At 45.2% G+C, this 23,207-nt stretch overlaps 1 protein-coding gene across 2 annotated transcripts in view; it reads right to left on the reverse strand.

The window, feature by feature from the left end:
- The window catches only part of RHBDD1 (rhomboid domain containing 1), a gene marked incomplete at both ends in the record, with an annotated part of 91,686 nt that overhangs the window by 8,328 nt on the left and 60,151 nt on the right, over nt 1–23,207 (reverse strand). The gene's annotated exons all lie outside the window — the stretch shown is intronic.

Consider the following 23,207-nt stretch of genomic DNA (forward strand, 5'->3'; position numbering starts at 1 on the left):
AAGATGGGGCCACGGAGGCAGGGGCAGGGAAAGGACAAGCAGGATGGAACTTCTGGAGGTCTCCTCAGAGCCTGGATACCACCCCTCCTCTTGCTTCTTGATCATGGGGTTATCTTTGAGTAAGTTTTAATTTAATTTTTTTTTTTTTAGGAGAGGGAAGTGAGTAAGAGATTATTTAAACTATAATAAATTGAGCTCAAAGAGATGTAAAATTGCGTCTTCCCAAGACCCATTGGGTTCCAGCCCTGCTGCTTGCCACTTGCTATGGCATCATCGTAAAAGAGTGGCTGAGGCTGAATTCTCCCCTTGCTGGCCTTTAGCAGCCCCGTCCCATGAGCATAGTTTCCATAGAACAGCAACAAACTAGCCGGTGAAGGCAGGAGTCGGAGCTAGGCACCCAGTTTTCAGTAGCTCAAATGCAAGAGGTTTGGGCAAAGCCAGGAAGTCTTGGAGACTCTATGAACGGGACAGCTGTCTGGTTTGCTGCTGTGATTCCTAAACTTTCATGTGCACAATAATGGAGAACTTGTTAAAAACGCAGATTTACTAGATCCTACAGCCAGAGATTCTTACGCATCAACTGGTTGGAGAGCAGGAAGGTGCATTTTAATGAAAACCCACCCTGGCGGCGTTTCTGCTGCAGACAATGTATCAGCTCACTGAGAATCACTGGGGAAAAAGAACACACTTCGCTGGATGTGGGTTTGCATCTGCCTCCACGAGGACCTTGGACAAGGCACTTCTCCCTGGGCCTCGGGCTCCTCATCTGTGCAATGAGGGGTTCTGGACTAGAAATTTTAGACCTCCGCACAGACGTGCAAGATCCTGCAGCTGTTTGGTTCTCAGTGAGCCATCAGGGTTGGCTGGCCTAAGAAGGCAGAGTGCAGGTGGGCCACACCAGCAACCTGCGTCCTCCACTGCCTGCAGTCTGGGCAGCTACTCGGCCTGCCCTGTTAGCCAGCCTGGCCGTGACTTCTGACAGCTAGGCTGAGAACTGGCCATGCTGTGCTTCTTGGCAACTTCCTCCAACTAATTTGGTCTAATTCAGTGTCCCTCCCCATGCGCCAATGTTTTAATTTTTAATAAACTTATTTTGGAATAATTTTAGATTTAAAGAAAGTGACAAAGGTAATACAGCCAAACATCTTACATTATCATGGTCTAGTTGTCAAAATCAACCACTTACAGGGATGGATGCATTACTATTAATGAAATTCCAGACTCCACTTGGATTTCACCAGTTTTTCCACTAATTTCCCTTCTCTGTTCCCTTCTCTGTTTCACCAGCTTTTCCACTAATTTCCCAACTAAAGCCAATAGTCCATTTAGTTGTCAGGTCTCCTTAGTTTCTTCAGGTCTGTGGTGCTCTCTCAGTCTTTTCTTGTTTCCTGTGACCTTGACAATCTTGAGCAGCGCCAGCCTGTAGAATGTCCCTCAATTTGGCTTGTCTGATGCTTTTCCTCATCATTATTCTGGGGTTAAGGTTTTGGGAAGAAGACCACAGAGGAGAAGTGCTCTTCCCATCCGATCATACGATTTATCACTGGTGATGTAACCTTGAGCACTGGGCTACGGAGTGTTTGCCAGGTTCTTCCACTTTTAAAATTTTCTCATGAGCTCCAAGGGAATAAAGCTTTAACTCTCATCACCAAGAGTTACCAGGATAAAGTGGGTACCTCAAGCAGGCTTTGTCACTTTCCCTGCCTGAAGATGAGCAGGATACAGTGGGGCCATCCCCGACCTTCACTGAATTCAGGTTCTCTAACACAGACATTAGTGTATGAATCACCAGGAGAGCTCTTTGAGAGCTTCCAATTTGGCAGGCTTGGCATGGAGCCCAGGCTACCGAATTTTAATGAGTTCCCAGGTGATTCGGAGCTACACTAGCTTTTTAGAATCAGCTCAGATTTTTTTTTTCAACTGAAAATATCCACCCTGGGTTTCATGCCAGTATTTGCACTTGCCAGCAGGTGGAGCCAGAGGCTCATGACTCAATCCGCTGAAGAAAACTAGGACAAATTCCAGTCAACAAAGCATTCCGCACTGTAAGCAGAATTAGGGTTATTTTGAAACAGATGGGCTCTACAGAAGCCGTTGCACTGAATATTATGCAGTTGTTTATTGTCTAGATGGTCTGAAACCCGGGGACTATTTGCCAGCATCTAGCAGTTTCTGTGTGATGTCAGGTTTCTTCCAGAGCAGAGGAGACTGACAAGACCCTGGGAGACAGATGTGGTTATGGATATGGATGTGGATACAGATATTTTAACCAGCTCTGAACTCAGAATTTACTCCTGCTACGGTGCATACTGCCTTGCACAGCTGAGTGCATCTTTCTGGAATGATCAGGATCGCTTTAACTCCAAATCAGAAGAGTAGATACAATAGATACATTTGGATACACACATATCCAAATAGATACAATCTGTGATGATAAGACAAGGAATCCCGGATGCAGTAATTCTAAAACTGCTTTACCTTAACCCTAATCAAAGCGGTTCTGTTTCCTGGTTTACACTTTTACCCACACGCCCACTTACACTTGCCCCTCTCCTGGGCTACCCCAGCTGACCTCAGCAGGGAGGAAGCAAGGGCAAGGAAGGCCAGCGAGCGCTCACCTTGACTGTGCCTGATGCACTGGTTCACAGTGGGCAGGACCAGGACTTACAAATGGAGTATTGTACGAGTCCTGGAAATCTGCCAAGGCCTCCAAGCACCAACGGTTCCTCCGTAGAGAATGTTTTCAGTTCCTTAGCCTGTGATCCCAGGCACTCAGCGGCTGCTGTGCTGGTCAGCCCGGGATCAGAGATGCCGTGAAGGCATCTCTGAGGTTGGCAGCTTGGTGACGGGTGGTTCAGCAGATTCTGGCTGTCTCCGTGCTGGACAGACCCTCAGTCACCTGAGGGGTGCACAGACGTGCTTCCTGGTGGATGAGGCCCTGCTGTAAGCAGTGGGTTCGTAACTGCCTGGCACAGCAGCTCCCTCCCTCCAAGGGATAAAATGCCAGTTGAGGTGCCCCCTCTTTCACAAATGGGGGCAGGTTCCCCGCTCAGAAACAACACAATCCCCAACGTGCTTGCTCTTTGCCCAGATTCTCAGACGGAGGCAGAGAGAAGCACTATTGATCACATTTAGACCTGTTTCATTTTTTTTCTCACTCCCTTCAACTTGAGTTTCAAATCAGAGACAGCCCAATGCCAGCTTTTTAAGCAACAGCCCAAGGTAATGTTTTCATTGACTTTTAAAATCATAGCCCATTTGGAATTAGCCCATATTTCCCAGAGAAACCTCAATCTTCTGAAAATACCTTTTAACCTTTGGGCATAGAAAAATGTAAGTAAATATCATCCCAAGAAATCAAAGAATAAGAAAGAAAAAAGATGGAGGGTCAGGAGGAGAACTCTGGAAAGGGACAAAGAAACTTAGATGGGGAACTTCTGCCGAGACCAACCACTGAGGGGTCACGTCCAGGTCACACTGGACAACTGTTGCCAGTGACTGTTCCTCAGGAGAAACAAGGATGTAGAGCCTGGGAGGGAAGGGGTTTGGGACAGCTGAGCCTAGGCTTGGTGGCCGGACTGACTGGCAGCAAATAAAATGAGCCACGTGACAGGCCCTACACTTACCCACTGCTTGCATGTCACCGTCCTGCGAAACACGCAGCACGTCAAAGCTCTAGAGACTAGATACTGGATCTAGAAGAGTAATTTCCAAACTTTCATGTGGGTGAGCACGGTAAGAGGCAGATTCTAGGTTCTAACTTGGGAGATCCCAGATCAACGGCTGTGGTGAGACCCAAGAATCTGCATTTTTCAGAAGCACCTCGAGTGAGTCTGATGCTCCCAGCCCCACTCTGAGAAACTTGGATCTGAGGGATGCCGTACCACATTCTGGGGTTTTGTTTGGTTGTAACTAACGATCAGCACCAGCACGGCATTTGGTTTTGTACACACAGGTCTTCTGTTACATCTTCCCTGAGCCAGAAGCTCTGGTGGTTTCCCAGGTTGTGTTGTGCTCAATCCTGGACGATGTGAATTTTAAAAGTAAGACACCAATGCCACCCAGCTCTCCAGAAGATTCTATTAGTTATAACATGAGAGTGGATGAAACTGGCCACTCACCCAGTCGTAGGAGCAAAGCCACTCACCTCTGGATCCCAGGTGCCTGGGACCTGGTGGGCACGTTATAAATGTTTGGTGAATGAACAAAAAAACAACTAATATGCTATCAGGGCTGAGCAGAGAGGGGGCCAGGAACCAGGGGCCCAGGCCAGGCCAACGGGGCTAGAGGACTGTGAGCGAGATGTGGGTAAATGGTGGCAGGTAGGGAATCTCAAGGCCCAAGAGTCTTGATTTCTGGCCTCAGCCAACAACCAGCTTTCAAACCCTGAGACATAAGTGGGTGAGAACAGGTGACAGGAGGCTTCAGAATACAATTCAGTCTATTTGTTTCCTCTAAGAAATGCATGAAGTTGGCCTGGGCTCTGGGGTTCCATTACATAAGAGAACTTCAGTATCCAGAAGTAGGCCAAGATATGAGATGTGCTACGTACATCCATGTTGAATGCTGTAAACATTCAAATTATTTCTATTTTTCAGATATCATAAGCCTGACTGGTGCATAAGTACACATCAAGAGATACCGATATCAACGCATAATTATGAAAACAATCCCTGACCTAGGAAACTGTCCCTGAGATGTTGAGAAGCCAAGGAGAACGTCATGGTTCGAAGCTCTCACAAAAGCTGGAAGCTGCCGGCATGCTCCTCTCTCAGGTGGAAACAGAGGAAGACGAACTATTCTGGGAAAAGCCTGCGATGAGAGTGCGTCACAGCTGGTCTCAAAGGTGCAGGAATGTCAGGGTGAAGGTGGGGAGGGCACCCCGAGAGCCACCAGCCCAACCCCACAAGGAAACAGCAATGCAAGGGCCTCGGCAGATGCACTTGCTGGGTTTAAAAAAAAAAAAAAAATGGCAGGAGAGGGAGGGGCCAGGAGAGCCAAGAGGGAAAGTAACTGGAAGAAGAACGACATCCTTGTCAGCGGTCCGAGCCCCACGAATTTTGAATGGTTGGTGGTTTAGAAAACCAGGGTGGGCTCCTCGGCGAAGACCTAGATAAGCTGGGAGGTAAGGACGACACAAGTGTATCCCTTCAGAGCGGACCAGCTCTGAATGAGATAAGCAGCAGGGTGAGAGCATCTGCAGAAACGCCAACAGGCAGGAGCCTTGCTCTCTGCACCAGAAGCTGAGAAATGCTTCCTGTGGGTCAGAGTTAGCCTAGAAGTGGGATGGCTGTGAAGTTCTGGGATGCGATAAACTATCCCGGAAGTAGGACGGTCATCTTAAAAACACGCTTGTTTTTGTATTCGGTGGTATTTAACCAGTTACCTGGCGGTCAAGTGGTTAGGACTCCATGCTTTCACTGCCAAGGGCCTGGGTTCGATCCCTGGTCAGGGAACTAAGATCCCACAAGCCCTGTGGAGCGGCCGAGAAAACAAAACAAAACTAAACTAAACCAAAAAAAAAAAAAAAAAAAAAAACGCAAAAAAATATTGCTCTGATAGTGTGTAACCTAACCCTGAGCTGAACTGCCACTTTTTGTTCTTTTAGGTCTGATTAACCCACTCCCACCCACGCCACGTTCTGATCCACTAGTGAGAGACACTATGTGTGTTTGTGTGTGTACATGCATCCTTGTGTGTGGGCTCGAGTACGTGTATTACAGACACGCCTTGTGGCTGAAACTTCTCCCATACACAAGCCCTCCCAGACTCAGGAAGAGCCAGGGGCTTTCTCAGACTGCTGGCACACACAATCTTGAAACAGCCTGCCTCTAACTAACCTAGAATGGCTCAGAAGTGATTCTAAAGTGGGCTGTGCTAGGGAGAGAGACTCAGTAACAAGAATGGCTTATTCTTACATGTCTGTTAAATAATTTCTAGTAAAACAAAACTTATATTATGAACAGAAAGGGAGACCACAGAATGAAATTTTTTGAACTTTGAATTCCAAGTTAGGAATCTAGAGTGAGGCTTACCTTGGATAACTGATGAGTTAGATAAGTGGAGAGGAATATGTTGTTCTCTGAGCATCTTTGGAAACAGACGTTTCATCTAAGTGTTTGCTGTAGCCAGAGAAAAAGCGAGTACTACAAGGCCTACCTACAGTTTTTTTTTTTTCTTTATTGGAGTATAATTGCTTTACAATGTTGTGTTAGTTTCTGCCGTACAACGAAGCGAATCAGCTGTATGTATACCTATATCTCCTCCCTCTTGGACCTCCTTCCACCACCCCCATCCCACCCATCTAGGTGGTCACAGAGCACCGAGCTGAGCTTCCTGTGCTTTATAGCAGGTTCCCACTAGCTATCTATTTGATGCATGGTAGTGTATATATGTCCATCCTAGGCCTACCTATAGTTTTAAGAAAGAAGCTTTAAAGACTGTGTCAAGTGTGGAAAGGAGATTCTGTGTGAGATGCATCCAGCACATCTTAAAATCACGGATTTTCAGGACTTCCCTGGCGGTCCAGTGGTTAAGATGCTGCGCTTCCACTGCAGGGGGTGCGGGTTCGATCCCTGATCAGGGAAGTTCCACATGCCTCACGGTGCAGCCAAAAAAAAAATCATGGATTTTCAGAGCGGGGTGGGGGAGGACTTGGGATGATGGAATACAACCTGCTCAGTTCAGAACCCAGAAACGGAAGCCCAGAGAGGGTAAACGGGTCTCCCGTTTTGCACAGCTAATGGGGCAGAATCAGAACCCAGGTCTCTCAGTGCTCTGGTCATGTCACCAGACTTCATTGTTTTCTCTTTTAGCCATTTCATCCTGAAGAATCCAAACCTCCCTTTCAAGTCTGGAGTGGACATCGGTGTTTTATACAAGTGCCTTCTGCTCCCCGGCTCTGTGGGCAGCACGGGAAGGGAACGGGCTCTGGTGCCAGACTGAGCTGCGCTTGAATACGGGCCCTGCTCCTTCCTCTGTGCTCCTGGACAAGTCACTTTCCTCACCGACCCTCACTTTTCTTATCTGTGTGATGCAGGAACCTACCCCTGGATTGCTCTGAATGGAAGGAACTAAAGGATGCCAGCACCTGGCTCAAAGTGATCGGGGGTCAGTGGTTCCTGCTACTATGCTAATAACCCCTTCCAGGCTTCCCCACCCCGGGAATGTCCCCACCATCCATCCCGTTAGTCACACACACCCAGACCCCAGTCATCCTAGACAGCTTCCCCATCCTCATGTGCCCACTTCAACCCAACACCAAATCCTGTCACTGTAACCTGAACCTTCCCCTAACTCGTCCCCCCTTCCCTGCACCTGCCATGTCGCCAGCCCTGCCTGAGCCACCTGCTTCGTGAGCCGACACTGGTGCCTGAGCCCCTAGATGAAGTCCTGCCCTTGCTCTGGTCTTCCAACCAGCCACTCTCCAAAGGGGAGCTGGAGAGCTTTGCCAGAACACGCATCTCATCCACTTTATCCTCTGCCTAAAGCCCTCCAGGAGCTTCCTTTCATTCAAGGACAAATATCAAACTTCGTACGCAGCCCAGTAAGCCTGCTCTCCCTCACCTCCAGCTCCCAGGGATCCTTCCCTGCCTCCCCAAGCTCTCAGGAGAGTGGCCGCGTCCCCCTTTGCCCTAAGTTCTCCCAGGATCATGTCCTCTTTCTCCAAAGCACATGATGCCACAGTTAGTAGTTACATGGGACTCTCATGATCCCAGTCAAGTGCATCCTCGTTAGGTGGTGAGCTCTGTGGGCTGAGGGTTTGTGTTCACCTTCTCCCCAGGGATGAATAAATAAACAAACCAGCAGGGATGGGTGGGAGGGAGATATGGAGGAGTAACTACTGTCCTCATTTTACAGATGGCCAGACTGAGGCTCAAGGAAGGCGTGTGACTTCCCGAGGTCGGGGCCCCCAGGAACTGGATGGAAGCGCAGTGGTCCTCACACACCACCCACCATGCTGCTTCAGAAACCAGCTCCCACATTTCTCCTTTACCATCCAACCTTTCTTCACAGTAGCCAGTGGCTCAGCAAAAAATTAGTGGGTTCTTTAAAAAAAAAAAAAAATAGGAGGCTCTGAGGGCATGGGGGCGGGGACTATAATTGTCACATGGAAAAAAGCAGAAATTGCAAGTTAATAACAGGAAGATTTTGAGTTTAAAAAAAAAAAAAGACCATCCAAAGCTACAAGATTTGTTGCTATTTAGACCAAATGGAACAACATTTCCAGAATTGTCTCTATGGATCTGAAGATTCTAGATTAAGGGCAAGTGACTTGGCCAAAGGCTTAGACCTGTTTTCCGACACAGGTACTCTTAGGGAAGGAAAAACAAGGGCGGTAAAAGCCCCAGTGAGGTTGCTACACCAGGATGACTGATCTAAATGGAACACACTTCCATGAGTCATTTGTAGCTTTAAATACTATAGAAAAAAGCATTTATGAAACATGCCCAAACAGTCTCCCTTTGATGTGGCGAGCTCTTTTCAAACCACATTGTTCAAATTTATGTTAAAATGCAAACCCTTCATGTTTACAATGGTGCACTTGGAGGAATAATATAAAAGTACAACTGCTAAGTTTCAAAGACAAGACTTATAACCTCAGAACAATGGGGCATTCCCAGCGCAAATTTATGAGCTGTTAAACCTCAAAAGGTTTCCTCAATTAGCAATGAAGGTTTTGACATATTTGCAGCCTGGTATAGGGGCTGCTTTTTATACAATTTGGGGTGTACTGCTTTTATCGGAACTTTTCCTTACTTTTATTGACCTCGGATGACAACCATTGTGCTCCTCTCTGGACAGCGTTTGATCCTGCTAATTGTGCCGTGGAGCCGGGACGGCATTTCACGGTTTACCATTGCTCCTGGGGCGCACGACAAATTATACATAATGCATTGCGTTGTAATTGCTGCATTGTGAACTTGGCTCGCTTTCCCAACATAAAATACCGACATCCAAGTAGTTTTATTATAAAAAACCATAAGGGATTCTTTTGGATTATAAACATCTGAAGACATAACGTTCTCATGAATTCCGGTGGCTATTTTGGACACACACGGGGCGGGCAAGGCTGAAAAGCAAATCAAATATACTTCACATGAATGTTTACAGAGAAAAAGAGGAGGCAGTCACGAAGGCAAGGCCATAGGGAATGCAAAACAAAACAGAGTAGGAGCTGAAGGGTAGACAAAAGTCCAAACTGGGAAATCAAAGAGGCAAAAGGTCTAGTGATGGCCCTTGTCTCCCTGGGCCTCAAGTTCCTCCTTTTGAAAACAAAGGCACAGAACAAAATGACCACAAAGGTCCCTTTTCCATGAAGATAGGGGCCTCTGGGGGGCAGTGACCTGTTTTCCAAGTCTGACTTGTCAGCACTAGAAACCTGTGTCTTGTACCAAACACACAGCTTCTCACCACTGCCCTGTTGGTTTGGGGCCTCTTAGAAAAAGATGATGCCTGTTTAAAGGGCAAGGGACAGAATACATAAAGCACAAGTTTTGTATATGCAATACGATCAAGCGCAAAAAAACAATCACAAGAACAGTACAGCGATCACGCTAGATGCCCACAGCAGGCCGCGGTCACAGGACTTGCTGCAGAGTTGGAAGCAACACCAAGGCACCAGGGGGTGCCCTCTTAACCCTCCCTTCTCCTCTCTCCCTGCCCCGGGACAGCAACCTGATATATGAATTCAGCCTGGTTTCTTTCCACTTCCTCTCAGGGAAATGAATGTCCTAGAGGAGCCAGAGGTGCTCCAGCAAGATTCCAAGCACAAGGGGTCACCTGGCAGCTCTGCCGGCCACACAGGTCACACATCACTGGACTGTGTTAGAACCGTGGCTTCTCTTTGAAGCCAGGCCACAGACAATCCAACGTGCAATTGGTAGGCTGTTAACCTCCTGCCAAAGAATTCTGTGTCCCTCGACTGACTTCTCCTCCCACCTGGTCCAAGAGCAAGCAAATGGCCCAGTTAATGGCAAACCGAATTTAAGACTTAAATTTGACAACAAAGTATGCTTAGAACTTTGAGTGTTTGGCATAGAAGGGTCAGAATTCTAACTATTTACTTAAATTATGACACCCAGCGCTGCACAAAAGGCATCCTGGATGAGAAACACACCGGCTGTCCATCTGTCAAGCTTGTGGAAAGCCTGTGAGGCAGCGTGGGCCTCCTCCCCCAAACCCTCGCGTCTACCGTGGGCGAGACAGCCATTCTGCCACCAACTAGTTCACGTGAACAAAAGGGGACACTCAGGAGGGGGCAGCTAGGAGGGCAACGGTCAGGATTACAGTTTTAGGACAGAATACTCTTATTTATTGGCCCTAGAGTTGTGCTAAGGCTCACAGACATGTTACCAGGGAGTTATGACCAGCTGTGATTTTGTCAGTGAATGAAGCACATCAAGGTTCTTCTCTGGTTATCACTCCTTAAGAGACGATAATAGGGAATTCCCTGGCGGTCCAGTGGTTAGGATTCTGCACTCTCACTGCTGGGGGCCTGGGTTCGATCCCTGGTCGAGGAACTGAGATCCCACAAGCCATGCGGCGCAGCCGGGAAAAAGAAAAAGGGTGGGGGGGGGACTGGGCAGGGAAAGTGAGAGGCCATATCTAGGAATTGTTTTTGGAAACACTCCCAAGGCAATGGGCTTTGCTCCAAATAAAGAAATACCAGTCTTCAAAGGGGGATAGTTTTGGGTAAATGGCAAAGCATGAGGAAGCTGAGTAGCAAAGGGAATATGAAAATACTACCTTCCCAACAAATACCATATGCTATCACTTATATGTGGAATCTAAAATATGACACAAATGAACCTATCTCTGAAACAGAATCACGGACACAGAGAACAGACTGGTGGTTGCCAAGGGGGAGGGGGTTGAGGGAGGGATGGAGTGGGAGGCTGGGGTCAGCAGATGTAAGCTATTATATGTAGAATGGATAAACAACGAGGTCCTACTGTGTAGCACAGAGAACTATATCCAATATCCTGTGATAAACCACAATGGGAAAGAATATTAAAAATGTATATATATATATATATATACAACTGAATCACTTTGCTGTACAGCAGTAAATCAACTATATTTCGATTTAAAAAAAGAGAAAACACCACTTTCCCAACTTCTTTAGACAAAACTAGGCCTGAGGTCCCCCCCGTCAGGCAACCACTTCGTAGTCACGAGCATCTCCAGTGCAAGAAAACATCTCACACAATTTTCTTGAGTAATTATTTCCCTAAACTGATGCCAGGAAAATCTTGTTCTTTCTCTGGGGAGAATATACTTCGGGATTCCTGCCACAAATTAAATGGTCTAGATGAGTTTAGAGAGAGATCATTTAAGGACAATCAAAAAATTTATACACACACACACACACACACACACACACATACACACACACTGGAAAAAGAAAATACCAAACGTGAACGAGAGTGCCTAGGTTGGAAGTCCAGGTAGGAAGCCCGTGAGGAAGGATAGTGCCAGGGAGACAACACAAACTCAAGAAGGGTTCTGCATCCCTCTATTTTGAAGTCCAGGGCCATCAAGAGATCTTAAAAGAAATACATAAAAAGAATTTAGCAGTGGAATATAGCATCTCCAATTTTTATGTTATAGGCTTCCTTCCCCCCTCTAACTTCAGTTTATAAACTGAAGGCTTCAGTCTTTTGAATACACAAGGACACTTGTGCACACACAACCAAATCCAGCCAAAAAAAGAGAAATAAAAAACCAAAGCCATTTCAAATATACCTCAAGCGAGAGCTTGATCGAGCGTCTGGACTCGAGAGACAAGTCTGCCTGGTCATGGTGGTATTCCCAAGGCAGGTGGCCAATCAGAATTTGTTGAATGACTGAATCCCAAAGAGTTTTCATGGATGGAGTGTTAAGTTCCACTGTTTCCAGCTCCTGCCTTGACCCACAAACTCAGCCATCCAGGGGCGCTGCAGGTTTTTGGTTTAGCCCTAGTCTGCCCTGGAGCAGTGAGATCCATCTAGAGACCCTGGGGATCCAGATGAGCTGACAGGAGAAATTGCTCCTGGTGTCCATTTACATAAGAAAAATGAGGATCCACTTTTCTAGGTGTGAAATCAGGGCTCAGGAAGAAAAGGATGGCTCTTACACAATCTTCATCTCTCTCTCCCCTCTCATGTAGTCCCTTTGCATTTCTTTCTTTCATAAGAAGGGGGCTCTCTAGCTTTCCAACATGTTCAATAGCTACCAAATCCGAGAACTCTGAAGATAAACCACGAAGATTCACCCTTGGATTAAAAAAAAGTCACATCTCGTGAAAACACAGACATCACAATGAGAAATACCTGAGAGAAAACACTTAGAGTTCGAAACAAAACAAAATAAAAAAGACAGGCAAAAAACACTTCTTTGGTTTTGTCAAGAAACTTATTTGAGTATTTGAATGTTAATAATATCCACATTTATCCCACACTTGTAAGGCAAAGCAAATAAACTATAGCAATTAAACAGAGAAAAGAATGATCACCCTAAAGTGGCTACTCCTTAAGAGCTACCAAAATGCAAATAACCTGTAGCCTGTTCCTTCTTGTGCCCTAGCTGTAACAGAGGAGAAAACTGGCTTGGAAAAGAACAACGAGAGAAAGACAAGGACTACGTGTTGAATGCACAGTTTGGTGGACATCCACCATGACGGCCATGTAAAAGAAATAAGCCATCCAGGGCTGACATGGGCTTTAATATAATACCAGACTTTACCACTTACTATTCATTCGTTTGTTCATTCTTTCACTCTTTCTCTTACTAGGTGATCATTCATCCAACAAACATTTATTAAGCACTTTCCCGGGGGGTCTGTGATAGGTGTGGGGTGCACAGGAGTGAATAAGAGCAGGGGGATGGCTATATCCACTGTAGAAACAGAGCTCAGGGACTAAGCCTGTGAAAACATCTGAGATCTCAAAGTAATTAAGTGGCTCCCTCAGTGAAAAAAAAAAATCTATAAAACTGAAAGGTAATAAGTATTTGATTAAATGCCTATGAAATGTACCATATCAATCATTGATATCTCAACTCATAAATGACATATATATTTATAGTCATTTATTAAATATATATTTATAGTCATTTACTTAAATATATATTTATATACTACGGATGGGCTGTCACATGTTTCAACACGTGAAATGACACAGGGTCGGGGTGGGGTTTCTAAAATTAAAAGCCCACAGAAGTCCTCAAAAGTCCCCACAGGATGGACAGGACATCTGTGCTCTCCTGGAGTTTACAGTGTAGTGGAGACAGAGGCACACGCCAGTAGCCACAATCACCTTGTGAAATATCTAAGAAAGTTACCCCTCTGAGCCTCATTTTCTTCATGAAAAAATAACCTACTGAAAACCAGAAACCATGGCCTTCGGGGGCAGTTCTGAGGTCCAAGTTAAGAAAAGAAAAAAGATGGGAAAGTATTTCATAAGCTCAGAGTGATGAGAAGTAAACTTTTAACCCCTTTGGTCTTTGCCCCTCCTGGTAGTAAATGCTTCTTACTATGTCGGATGCTACACCTGCCGCTTACCTGGGAACTGGTGCTCAGACCAGAGACAAATCTCTACCACACCCTAAACATAAGGCTGCTCTGGTGCCCTTCTGCAGCCCACAGATGTCTCTGATGGACAGACACACGTAAACCAGGATGCTTCATGTAAAGATAAAACTTGGTCTGTATCGTGAGATTCCAAAGAGACAGAGGTTAAAAAAAAAAGAAAAACAAAAAAAACAAAAAATCAACCCCCCCCCCACTTACACTGGTAAAAATGAAACCATTTTTCAATTAGCTCAGCCCTAAGCAGACACCACCATCTATTTTGCCCTAAGAATGCAAAGCTGTGGACTGCTCCTAAAGTCAATTTTACTTCTCTCTTTTGTAGACATTTTATGAAATACCTTAATCTTCCCAGCTGGCAACATTAGTAGGTAAAAGAGGAAAATGAACTCAGTTTTGGAAAGAAAGGATCATGTGGTATAACACAGAAATATATCCTAGGAGGCAGTCTGGTTCTATTATTTGTCCTTTTTCCTATTCTTCTTCATGGGCTCCCTTTTAGGGAGCAGGCTGGGATGGGGCTGGGGCAGGGTATGACCAGGTTAAAAGCAGCCCAGGACACAACATCATAAACGGAAGAGGGATAGCAGTTATAAGCTTCTGCAAATAGAACCTGGCCGCTTCAAATGTGTACGACTAGACCCTCCTTCTGGCTTCAAGATTTCCTTTGTGTCTCACCACGGGATGTGTGTTAGGATGACATACAACGTGTTTAAATAAAACAAGAAAACAAACCAAGAAAAATTCTGCATGATGAAGAATGAAAATCTACTAAAAATACTTTACAATGGCTTCAAATATGAAATCACATTTACAAATAACATTTTCATGACTTGGGCATAAGTGACTCAGGAACATATGGATTAAATTTCCTTCAGAATGCATAGGGCTTTAAAAATCAAGCAGAAACTTGCTTGGCAAAATTAGCTTTGTTTGTAGAGCAGAGCTCTGGGGAAAAAAAGAAAAGAAGTTTGTCAGACGGCACTCGCTTTGGCATCCCTTCTCTGGTGCTTTCTTTGATGACCAAGTCAACTGGCTACAGTGGCCATTGCCTAGGAACAACTTTCTTGGAAATCGTTTAACTCTCTTTCCCTATTTAGGCAAAGTATTCAATAACTTTATAATAAATGACTCTCCCTAACCTCGACTATCTCAAGCATCAAAAATCATGGTCTAAGGTCCACTTCTGTAAAAAATGTTGAGCCATCTTAGGCAGAGAGCAAATGGCTACCGCAGCTTTGCGGCAATCAGGTATGACTGCATGTATAGGGATGTTTTTATTTCCTATTAATCCATTTGGAACTAAATACTTTTTCCCCCCAAATTAAAGACACGCATTTTAGACAGAGCCCACAACAATCAGGCTCTGTTTTACCTGCCCAAACTTTTTGGTTTCTTTCACCACACAAAGTTCACACACGAATACTACCACCACCAACATTGCTATAAAATAACCTTAGCATTCACAGTGTTTACTGTTTCCAAAATGCACCCTCACACATCACCTCATTCCATTCTGGGGGATAGTCATGACAAGTATTTAACCCATTTTTAGATGAGGAAACTGAGGTTCGGAGAAAGGTCATATAGCAACAACTAGCCATTCTGCAAATACCAACTGTACTTTCCTGTCTTGGCATCTTTTATTGTTTATTTTGATAATTTTTAATAGTCATGTTCTCCAGAATACCTATTCCCTTTATCCCCACTGACTAGAATCTCCCATTCTTCAAGGACCAGAACATATACCACACCTTTCAAGATGTGATCCTTGAACACTAAATCTCCAAGCAGGATGATCTTTTTTATGTATCAACTGGGCTAGGCTACAGTTACCAATTATTCAGTCAAACACTAATTGGGGTGTTGCTCTGAAAGCACGTGGTAGATGTGATTAAGTCTCTAATCAGTTGACTTCAAGGGAGATTATCCTAGTTAATCTAGGTAGGCCTGATTTAATTAGCTGAAAACCCCCTAAGAGCAAAGCTGAAGCTTCCTCAACAAAGAAGAAATTCCACTGATGAACTGCAACTTCAGCACATGTCCCAGAGTTCCAGCCCACCCTTCCCGAAGGCCTGCCCTACAGACTTCAGACTTGCTGGTTCAGCTCCCACAGTTGTGAGCTCCGCAATGAGTCAGGCACTGCTTGTTACTGGACCATGAGAAAACAGCAAGCTTTTCATGAAGTTCATAGGGCACATTTGGGATATCTTGACTTAAAATATCTCTTATGTGGCATTTATTGAATTCACTCTTGGGGATCTGGGGTCACCTCACAAAGAGGTGGTCCATTTTCTACATCAGGTTCTCAAAGCGATTCCCAGACCAGCATCAGAGCGTCACCTGGGAGCCTGTTAACCAGTCAAATTCTCACACCCCATCCCCAAACCCATTAAGTCAGGAACTCTGGGGGTGGGACCCAGCTCTCAACACAGGAAACCGTTCTGTTTAGTGTGTAAGAGAATCACCCGCAGAGCTTTAGTTGAACTAAAGACGGTTGGGTCTCACCCAGGACACATGGCTGTTTACATGTAAATGAATTAAAATTAAACTAAAAAAGCAGTGCCTCCATTGCACTAACTACATTCCAAGTGCTTAGCACATGTGGCTAGTGGCTACCATGCTGGACACTGAAGATAAAGACCAGGTCCATCACTGCAGAAAGTTCTATAGGACGGTGCTGCTCTAGAGCCCCTGAGAGGGACCCCCCAGGAGAAACCCCTCCAAACATACGTCAGGTACTATAGGCAGGGAAAATAGTAATTTCCATTATTAGCCTTACACTGAAAAAGCACAAGGCCAGATGGTCCAAATCAAAGGCAAATGTCCCTTTGTGATTAGGCTGCTTCTCACATGGGCAATTCTCTGTAGCTTAGGACTGTAGCTTAGGATGAGTGGCATCAGGGATTTATTTATTTAACACTAGTTAAGGCTGGGGAGCCCAGCAGCAGTAGCGCAGGCTACGTGAGTCATCAGAATCCTTCTTTTTATTCTTTCACAGGGGTGGGGGTGGGGATTAAGAAGCTCAAAGCCTTTAGAAGCTCAGGGCCTCTGCTTTAACGCTGGTGAAACAAAGGACAAAAGCAGGGTCTATATCGCACCATCAACTGTTCACTTCCTGAGACAGCTCCTGGCAAGGCTACTGCTAACCTCCGTGTTGCTAAATCCACGGATCATCTCTCAAGTCCTCATCTGCCTGGGACCACTGGGGCATTTGGCACAGATGGATACTCTTTCCTCCCAGAAAAAGATTCTTGTCTTCTAGGACCACCGGCTCTCTTTTTCTCTGGTTTTCCACCCTGCTTCACTGGTTCCTTCTTCTCCCTCTCCTTTGCTGGTACCTCTTTTTCCCTCTGACCTCTTTATGTTGGAGACCCCAGTGCTCAGGCTTTGATCCTCTTCCCCATCTTTACTCACTCTCCCTTGGCGATTCCACCCACTTTCATGAAGTTAAATACCATTTATATCATGCTGATGACTACCAAATTTTTATTTCCAGACCCTACCTGTCATCTGCTCTCATACAGAACTACCTACTCCATCCCCACATGGAACTCTCATAAACTTGTCACTCTCTCCAGGTCCAAGACCGAACTCCATTTTTTCCCCTGCAAACCTGCTCTATCTGCATGTTCAGGTTAATGGAAACTCCAACTTTCCAGTGCCCTCAGCCCAAAACTTTATTCCCCCTTCACTTCTCTTTCCCTCACAATCACCACCATTCTGTCAAAGAATCCTTCTGCTCTACCTTTGAAATGTATCCAGAAGCTAACCGCTATGCACGTCCTCCACGGCTGCCATCTGAGTGGGAGCTGTGGTCCTCCCTTGCCCGGGTTACTGCAACAGGCTCCTAACTGGTCTTCCGGCTGCTACCCTCTGCCTCTGTCTTCACATGGCCTATCCCTCTGTGTCTGTCGTCTCCTTTTCTCTCTCTTATCAGCACACCCATCATTGGGTTTAGGGCCTACCCTCATCAGGATGATCTCACCTTGCCAGTGTTACTTTCATTAGATCTGCAAAGCCTCTTACTCCAAATACAGTTGCATTCTAAGGCTCTGGGGGCATAGCTCTTTTGGGGGTCAGCATTCACCCCACTATGCTGCCCCACAGACTATTCTCAACACAGTAGCCCCAGTGAGCCTTTAAGAAATTAAGTTAAGTTATGATACTCTGTGCTCAAAACCCTCTAATGGCTCCCATCTCACTTAGAGAAAAGCCAAAGTCCTTCTGCTGGCCTAAAAGGCCCTATGTGATCTGGCTCTTATACCTCTCTGTCCTCACCGCCTACCGTCCAGCCGTAACAGTGGCCCAGACTAGTGGATGTGGATTTGCGACATGTTTTGACTTAGCATCAAGATCACCTGGTTACTGACAACACCCAGGAGGTAACACCTGACGAGGAACAAGTTGGGGAGGTGCAAAAGGTATGTACATGCTGCATTTGAGATGTCCTTGAGTTCATTTATATATTGATGTAATTTCAGAAAGAGATCTGGGCTGAGAAGATACATTTGAAGTATAAATCGTAACTATAAAGCCTTAAGAAAAGAGGTCCAAGAATGAAGTCATTAGCAAAACGGATATTCCAAGGTGGAGTAGAGGGGGGTGAGCCTGCAAAGGAGACCAAGGAAAGAGGTCAGAGCAGAAGTGGGAAAGCCAGGAGGGTAGGCATCAGGGGGGAAAAGGGAGGAAAAGAGGAGGGTTTCAAGGAGTGGATAGTTATGTTAAGTACATCTGGGGAAGAGAAGTGTCTCCGGGCCTTAGCAACATTGAGGCCGCTGGGGAACTTGGCTAGAACTGTTTCACGAGAGTAAAGGGGGGCAGCGGCATGACTGAAGAAGTGGAGACTCTGCAGACCGTAAGTGGAAAGGAAAGGTGGTGAATGAAAGGCAGTTGTGCTGTTGGTCTCTCTCTCTTTGGGGATGAGTGTGGAAAGAGACTCGAGTAGGTTTCATTATTGACAGGAAGACTCAAAAGCTGAAGACAGAAGGAGAGGGGGATAATCAGTAACAACAGCTTTTCCTGAGAAGTTAGGACAGGTAAAGGATTAGCTTTTGGTAAGAGGAAAGAGACTTCCCTGCCCAGCTGTTAGGAGGGACAAGTTAAGCATGGGGGTGGATACAGGTAAGTTTGTGGTTTTCATCATGGGACGCTGAGGGCATTACCTACAGGTGGATTCTATTTTTGGGGTGAAGTCGAGGACAGGTGAGATGTTGATATCATTTATAATAGATTCAGTTTACTCTGTTGGGGCACAGTCTCCAATTGGGCTCAGCTGCCAGGTGCAGGGTCCGAGAAGCCTAGTGGCTGGGCTCATCTAAGTCTGTGGAATTTTTCCATATAGGTGGATGAAGGACTGAGCATCAAGGCACGGAAGGTATTTGTAAGAGAGTAACTGAAACAAAGGACTGGAAATCTAAGCACTGGATGGAGGCAAGTAAGACAAGAAGGGAAGGAATTAATGGGCTGGAAAGGGGAACCAAGAACACCTGCAGCTGAGTACCCAGAACTTTAAGGTCACCTAAAAGTGGTCGAAACACTACATACTAAGTCCATGAAAGCTAAGAGCCCAGTGTATTTAACACAAGAAGCAAAGGAGTTTTAGATACAACCACTCTACCACCAGGGTACCAAGTGCCACCCTACTTGCAATCAAAGAGAACCAGAGGGACCTTTACATTGAAAAGGTAAGAAGGAGGTACTGAAATTCAAGGAATATCATTCCAAATCTGGATTTCATACCACTAAATCACTTCCAAGTGATGTGCTTTATTTTATTGATTTTGCTATAACTGATTCTATGTAAGTGTCCTATACACAAGTTTACCTGATTCTTTATCATCTAAACTTACCATCTGGTGCGGTGGTTCTCAACAGATTTTGCCCCCTAAAGGAGAACTGGCAATGTCTGTAGATATTTTTGGCCGTCACAACTGGGAGGAAGGGTGCACAAGCATCTGGTGGGTAGAGGCCGGATGCTATTCAACATCCCACAATGCACGGGACGGCTCCACCCCAACAAGGAATTATTCAGCCCCAAATGTCAATAGTGCTCAGGTTGAAAAACCCTGCTCCAGAACAAACATGCTTGCAAATGTACACTATTTACATCAGAGAGAGGAGGGCTCAACTTGGGATTCAAGTAACAAACTGTCTTCAAATTTTCTGTACCATAAATATACCAACAGACTAAATAAAACTACCTTAGTTTTTAGAAAAACATCAATATATTAGTACACAAAACCTTGTAGACTTAGATATGTAAGAAAGCATATGGATGCCCTTGATGACTTCTTCCTACCTCCTTCCTTCCTTGCCTGGTTTTTCCCATTCTCCTGTTTATTTCTCTCCAGAAGGAGCTCTGTTCTTCACCAATTCCTGCATACTGGAATATTAAATTCCAATGATAAATTAACTTTGACAAAATTCCTTTATCGGAAGTAAAAGTGAAAGTCTGAAGAATTTAGTTAGCTGGCCTTTTGCCCATATACAGAAATGATTAAAGACTAGACTGCGATTAAATTCTGAGCAGAGTGACATAATTAGCAAATTTATGAATGGGTCTTCTTTTCACAGTTCTACTGTCAGGACTAATTACTTGTATTAATTAGAACTGTCAACACATGAATATGCTTGTTGAAGCCGCTTCCTATGGTAAAATATGAGACTGGTAAATATGAAGACACTTGGAAAGATGCAAAGACTTTCATTTATTAGCAACTCTAAACGATGCAGAAGCACTGACTGCACAAATGAGCCTTGGGGATTGACTGTAAATGGATTCCTAGTTAATGAATTTGTTCTTCCTTGCTTAGGCATTAGTCTTGGTTTAGCGTTTGGACGAAATATTCAATATATCACTACTTTAGAAGGACTGTAGCAAGAATAAGGAAAAAATTCTGCAAGTTACTGGAAAAGTAGAGTAGCAGGGATGGTTAAGGTGAGCAAGAGAGAGTTCCTGTCTCGTCTTTGATTAGTCTGAGATCTAGTGTAAAACAAGTTTTAAGAACTGCTTAAGTGAAATGGGAAGGACAGCTGGGGGATTAAGAACTAGAGTTTGAGACCCAGGTTTTTTTTTTTTTTTTTTTTTTTTTTTTTTTTTTGCGGTACGCGGGCCTCTCACTGTTGTGGCCTCTCCCGTTGCGGAGCACAGGCTCCGGACGCACAGGCTCAGCGGCCATGGCTAACGGGCCCAGCCGCTCCGCGGCATGTGGGATCTTCCCAGACCGGGGCACAAACCCGTGTCCCCTGCATTGGCAGGTGGACTCTCAACCACTGTGCCACCAGGGAAGCCCTGAGACCCAGTTTTAACTCTATGTGACCTTGGGTAAGTGGACAAGTTACTAAGCCTCTCTGTGCCTTGGTTTGCTCATCTGAAAAATGGGGACAGCAATAGAACTTGTGGAGGGCTGTGGTGAGCCTTAAATATCAAATATAAAGGGCTTAGAGCAGTGCCCAGCACAAGCTGCGTGCTGGCTGTTACTGTTTTCATAATCATCACCTGGGATGGCAGTAGAAACAGAATTTCGAGCTCCAAGAACGAGATCCTTGGAGCAGGACGCAGTGCTTTGGAGTCAGATAGAGTTGAGGTATGAATCCAGGCCTATTACATTTAATTTTTAAGCTTCAGTTGTGCCCTACCTCATGAGTCCTTGTAAAAAGTAAATTTTAAAAAATGCATGAAAGGTACTTGCTGTGCCTGGTACATAAACGAGGTTTGCTAGGGCTTCCCTGGTGGCACAATGGTTGAGAGTCCGCCTGCCGATGCAGGGGACACGGGTTCGTGCCCCGTTCCGGGAAGATCCCACATGCCGTGGAGCGGCTGGGCCCGTGAGCCATGGCCGCTGAGCCCGCGCGTCCGGAGCCTGTGCTCCGCAACGGGAGAGGCCACAGCAGTGAGAGGCCTGCATACCGCAAAAAAAAAAAAAAAAAGAGGCTTGCTAAATATTAGTGCTTAAGCATTCATTACTATTATTATCTTTTTGGAGGAATCTCTGAGACATTGAAATAAATGCCAAAAGAAAAATTTTAGTAAGTGGCCTAAGGTAAGTGGAGAGAGCACATGTGAAAGAGGAGAAAGGGAAATGAAGAGGATCTATCGAGGGCCTTCTCTGGGAAGGGTGCCCTCATCCCCTGTCTCAAGCGGCCGTCACCACAGCCCCAAGAGGAGGGTTTAACTCCCCAGCCACAGAATCCCCATAAATCCCCTAATTACCTTGTTCACTGGTGAAGGAAAGACAGCTGGGATTCCAACTGGAGCCTGAATGGCTGCGAAGCCCACACTGCGTCAAGGCGTGAAAGCCAGGCTGCAAAGGGCTTCATCACAGACTGCCGGGGAAACAGACTCTAAGCTCTTCCTACTTTTTTCCTTCCCCCCACCTTTACATATATTTAAAAACACAGTCATCAAATTCTTGATAGGCAAAGCTTGTTCTGACTGGCTAGGTAAACTTTACCTGATAACTGCCATAAAATAACTACCGTAAGACAATTTTAAATTAAGGCCGGTTAATCAACTTTTTAATCCTGTTAAGTACCAACTTGGCAATGGTCCACAAAAGAGAGAATTATTCTCGTTTTATGCTTTGTCTTCCAGAGACACACATTTCTGACAGTGTGAAGATGGCCCCACTCATGGAGGCTGCAGGGAGCATTTGGGGAAAGAATGAGAAGCATCTCCTAGGGTCCCTCCCAATTCAAAAAGCCAATGTTTCTGCATGCAGCAAGATGTCGATGCTAAAGTTGATTTCAATTAAAAACCCATTTCTGTACAAATGTTATAAAACTAGACTAATAAACTGTAAGTTGATGACTCCTAATTTTGTCTTAAAAATTATGCGATACCTTAAAGATCAATCTGGCCAAAACTCCATAGCATCAAAATAATCAGTGCATAAAAAGAAAATCTAGTTGTAGGATGTTCTGGATCCATTCACAAGAAAGCTCGGTTAAATGCAAGACGCCAGTAAATCTGCTGGAGTTCCCAATGTCATGTTAGAAAGCAAGCTGCTCCAAGCTGCTCCCTGGAGCCCCTTAAAACTTACTTTAAAGGACAGATCTTCCCCCCTCTACTCTAGTTACTCACTAGATAGTTCTCGAAGCAAATGCAGGTACCAAAGGATGTTACTGACAGGTAGTGGGGGATATGTAGTAGTAATGGTCAGAATGTGCATTATTACTCTTCGAATAACCCCGTTTATTTTTTTGATTGCATATTGTGCTTAAAAATGAACTTGGGGGATATGGTAAAAACAGCTCTGAATGGGGAGTACGATGATGTAGATTCCAGCACTAGCTCAGGGACGGTTAAGCTGTGTGGCTCTAGCCAACACCCTCTCTTTCTAGGGTGCAGTGTGCCAAGGTGGTTAGGACCAGGCTGTTTCTAAGGCTCTTACAGAGTTATAATCTAAGAATAACTATATTAACAAGAGCTCTGTGTAATTCTTATACGGCCAAACCGCTGCCACAGGGCTCTTAGGCTAAGGTTTTTTGCACAGTTGCTGAAAGTGTCAGCTCAAATGGCAGTTGTGCTGTCAGGTTATAATCGTCTCTAATTGGTGCTTTCGTGAATTGCAAATTTCCTAACCACTAGAAGGCCTGAAAAAGAATCTCATTCCTCTGTAATAAGAAACATGTT

Source organism: Hyperoodon ampullatus (assembly GCF_949752795.1).
Source record: "Hyperoodon ampullatus genome assembly, chromosome: 8".
Classification (NCBI taxonomy): domain Eukaryota; kingdom Metazoa; phylum Chordata; class Mammalia; order Artiodactyla; family Ziphiidae; genus Hyperoodon; species Hyperoodon ampullatus.